This window comes from Leptonychotes weddellii, chromosome 1, assembly GCF_054177405.1.
Source record: "Leptonychotes weddellii isolate Sample4059 chromosome 1, ASM5417740v2, whole genome shotgun sequence".
Lineage (NCBI taxonomy): Eukaryota > Metazoa > Chordata > Mammalia > Carnivora > Phocidae > Leptonychotes > Leptonychotes weddellii.
In genome coordinates, this window is record NC_138369.1 from 6,745,988 (window position 1) to 6,750,477 (window position 4,490).

A 4,490-nucleotide genomic window follows, 5' to 3' on the forward strand; every position below is an offset into this window, starting at 1 on the left:
TACCACTGGAATTTTGGTATCACAAGATATCATACGATATATGTATTTGTATGATCTAGTTCATTGGCGAATGGCAGCAAGATACAACATAATATTGAGTTACCGGACACGAGTTAATATATTTCATGCAGAATCTAGAGTTGGTGCCTCACAGTGTTGGAAAACAGGTCCTTCTGTGTTGTTGCTTTAGTATGTGCCATCCCTATATCCAAGGTCATCTCATGGCCCAAGATGGCTGCTGGTGCTCCGTCTATCCATTCCACCTTTCAGCCAGCAACAAGGAGGCGAGGGGGAAGGGAGGGGCCCACGCCACCCCTTAGAGACCCAATATGGAAACTGATCCATCCCTCCCTTGTGCCCCTTGGTCACAGCAGTCACGTGGCTGCACGTGGCTGCCCTGGAAGCCCAGACATGCAGCCTTGCCGCCAGTGCCTGTGTGCCCAGCTGACGTTCTGGACCTGTGACTTGCCCACTGCCTGCTTGGTGGTGGTTATCCCCAGTTCGCAGGTGAGAAAACCGGCACAGAGAAGGCACGTAATTTGCCCTGAGGCTGCCCTGCCAGTCCTGGAGCCAATATCTATGAAGCATTGCTCACCTTCCTCCCAGGTCGGGTGGTTGTGGGTTCCATTCGTGACCCACCGCTTCTGGGCTCTGTGACCTTGGGCAGCATTCTGCACCTCTCTGAGCCCACTGGGGGATGGGACAGCAAGAGGTACTAGGGAAGGTTGTACTTTCTTCAGGCATTTCTGTATTCTCTATGGTAACAATGAAAAGGAAGATAATTTGGGTGGCACCTAGGTGGCTCAGTCGGTTGAGTGGCCGACTCTCGATTTCAGCTCAGGTCATGATCCTCGGGGTCATGAGTTCGAGCTCTGCGTCAGGTTCCGCACTGAGCGTGGAGTCTGCTTGAGATTCTTTCTCTCGCTCTTCCTCTGCCCCTCCCCGCACTTGTTCTCTCCCTTTCTCTCTCTCTCAAATAAATAAAATCTTAAAAAAAAAAAAGGAAGATAATTTTTAAGCAAAAAAAAAAAACGAAGGTAATCAATAGGAGCTGGTGTTTGGCAGGACATCCACATATGGTAACCCAGGGACACATGTACCGTGATGAGGGTGAGAGGTCAGGGCTGCAGGCCCCCTGGCCTGGCTCCCACATTGACCTTGACCTAAGGTCATAGAACCAGCTTGGTTCTTGTGTGGACACTGGCCCCGAACCAGGCACCTCCACCAGCCTGAACTGCTGCTCCGGGTTGCAGATCCTGTGCTCCCTTCCCACCCCCCAGCTGGCCTTTGCTTTCACCACCCATCTATCTGGACAGCCCTTTCCCCTCCAACTCTGCCCTCTGGTCAGTGCCTTCCTCCCCCATTTCTCCCCACATCCCTAACAGGTGGAGGACTTCATTCTTCATTCCCATTTCACAGATGACACAGGTGGGGCTCAGAGAGGTGAGGCACTTGCTCAAGGCCACAGAGATCTGAGCCCAGGTTTGGGAAAGATAAGAGTCTTCAGGGGCCAGGATGGGCCCTGGGTCTAGAGGAAAGTCCTCGGCTCTAGAAGGTGAAATGGCCCCATGGAGAAGGTGGGATGTTGAGCAATGGGGGGGGGGGGACAGACCTCTGTGTCCCCAGGGAAGCACAAGAGGCCTCAGCAAGGCATGGTTGAGGATGTGCACGGAATGGCTCAAGGCTGGAATGTCATATGGTCAGTGTGTGATGGGAAGCCATGAAACGCCCTGACACAGCTGGGACTGGGAGGGGGGCAGTCACGACAAGTGTAGACCCAGGGCACCTGGCTGGCTTAGGCGGTGGCCCATGTGGCTCTTGATCTTAGGGTCGTGAGTTCAAGCCCCACGTCAGGCATAGAGTTTACTTTTAAAAACAAATAGGGATGCCTGGGTGGCTCAGTTGGTTAAGCATCTGCCTTCGGCTCAGGTCATGATCCCAGGATCCTGGGATCAACTCCCACATCGGGCTCCCTGCTCAGCGGGGAGCCTGCTTCTCCCTCTGCCTGCCACTCCCCGTGCTTATGCGCTCTCTCTCTCTCTGACAAATAAATAAAATCTTTAAAAAAATAAATAAAAATAAAAACAAATAAAATTTAAAGAATAAAGATGATAGACCCCTCCTATGTGACAGATGGCCACAACAATATCTCCCATCCCAGGTTCACTTCTAGAACCTTGCAACTCCCCCATTAGATTCCACTGGATACGTTGTCTAATACTCCTTCCCTGGCTTGGGACCTGCTGGTAAGTAGAATCCAGTGGAGGTGACACTGTGTGACTGCCGATGGCGGGGGCGGGTCATACAAGGTACCACAGCTCCCACCTTGCTCGCTGGAAGACTCACTGGAAGGCACCAGCTGCCTGGAGGCTGCCATGTTGTGAGGAAGCCAACACAAGCCCATGCTGAGAGACCACCAAGACCACGTGAGCAGAGATAGCTGGCCGGCCAAGCCCCAACTTCTAAGGCTGTAGTCCCTGGCTGGGCGCACATGCCCGGCTGAGCCCTTCCCATATTCCTGGCACATTGAAACCATAAGAGGGAACGAAAATGATTGTGTTTGAAATCACTCAGCTGTGGGGTGACTTCTTATGCACCAACAGTAACTGGAACATCCTAAAACAATGTTTCAAAGGACATGGGTATAATTAACACAGAAAGATCTTTAGAGCATTGTTAAAGATAGAAAAGCAAGCTGCACAATGAAGTGTCCAGCGAGGTGCTATTCTGGACACACACGGGATCCTAACCATTGCCTCTGGACATGTCACTGCCACATAAATGTTTAGGGAAAGGTCCCTCAGGATACGCTCTGAACACACTGCATCCCGAACAGCTGTTAGCCCTGGGGGCAGGGGACAAGTGGATGGACCTGGGAGCTTTTCCAAGCCGGTAAGGTCCCAGACACCTCTCCATTTTAAGAACTATTTCTTTTCTTTTTTTTTTTTTTTAAAGACTTTTATTTATTTATTTAACAGGGATAGAGAGAGAGCACAAGTAGGCAGAGCGGCAGACAGAGGGAGAAGGAGAAGCAGGCTCTCCGCCGAGCAGGGAGCCCGATGCGGGGCTCGATCCCAGGACCCTGGGATCATGACCCGAGCTGAAGGCAGCCGCTTAACCGACTGAGCCACTCAGGCGCCCCAAGAACTATTTCTTAATGCCTCACCAAGGTTTAATTCAACAGAAGGTTTCTAGTTCATGTCATGGTCTCAAAGATTTCTACCGCAATGAGGCCATTCATTTTTTCTGGAGCATTGATATTTTATGAGGTGGCTAAGGCCCAAATCTTCGTGTTCCTCCCACACTGGACTGCTCGTATGGCCCCCTTCACAGGTGGTCGCATTGGCCCCCAGCGGTCCAACTCAACTGTCATCACTTGCCCTGAGGCTCTACCATCCAATCTCAGCTCGGCCCATTCTCCTAAGTAACTCTTCAATCCATCCACCTCTCGCTCCGCCTGAGGCCCTCACCTTGGCCAGCCACAGCCACCATCCCTGATGTGATCAGCTCCTCCCTGATTCTCCGCCTTCCACCCTCATTCCCTGCCAGGCTGTCCTTCCCACAGGCCCAGAGGCATCTAAACTCCCAACTCCTCAGTGCACGTGAGGCTCAGATCATCTGAGCCTGGCAACTCTCCAGCCATGATCACTCTAAACCTAAGCCACACTGAAACTTTCCACCACACACTCGCAGACATTTTGCCCATGCGCTTCCCTCCTCCTGTAATGGTTCACCTGGCAAATCTCCTTCCTCTGAGCCTCATCTCAATTGTCGCTTTCCTGCCCCTTCTCGCCTTCGTTGACATTCTAGGGGAGGAAGCAGGTAGGCCCTCCTTAAGAGAATCCTAAAAAAGGTTTCTCTCCAAAGCATGGTCCCATGACGCCCATGAAGGCTTGTTGATGAGTGACCAACAGGAGGGGATGTGATAAAGATGAATATGTCAAAACTGAAAAAGAAATGGTAGCTTGTGGGGCGCCTGGCTGGCTTAGTTGGTAGAGCATGCGACTCTCAATCTCAGCGTCGTGAGTTCAAGCCCCACGTTGGGCATGGAGCCTACTTAGGAAAAAAGAAAGAAAGAAATCCTAACTTGTTTGCTGAAAAACACTTTGAGAAACTAACAGAAGTTTTTTGTTTATTATTTATCTTTAGAAGCCTCACAGAGAAACCACAAAGAAATATGAGTTCGTATATGGAAATAAAGGATTTAATCCTATGAACCTCCAAGTAAATGCAAATTAAAACAGTGATGAAACACTTCATTATTACTTTTTTTATTCGTTCGCTTAGCAAATTGGCAAAGATATGGTAAATGATAACACACCATGTTGGCGAGGTGGTGTGAAGGCAGGTTGTCATAACAGCTACGATACCTGGATATGACTTCCTAAAAAGAAATTTGACAAGATGGCTTACAAATATGTATACCCTGGGGGCGCCTGGGTGGCTCATTCGTTAAGCGTCTGCCTTCGGCTCAGGTCATGATCCCAGGG

General features: G+C 50.4%; 1 non-coding gene across 1 annotated transcript; it reads left to right on the forward strand.

The window, feature by feature from the left end:
- The first annotated feature begins 3,974 nt into the window (after positions 1-3,974).
- Positions 3,975-4,047, forward strand: TRNAE-CUC (transfer RNA glutamic acid (anticodon CUC)). Its single transcript has one exon. It is a non-coding gene; the product is annotated as a tRNA-Glu (tRNA).
- Positions 4,048-4,490: the final 443 nt, after the last annotated feature.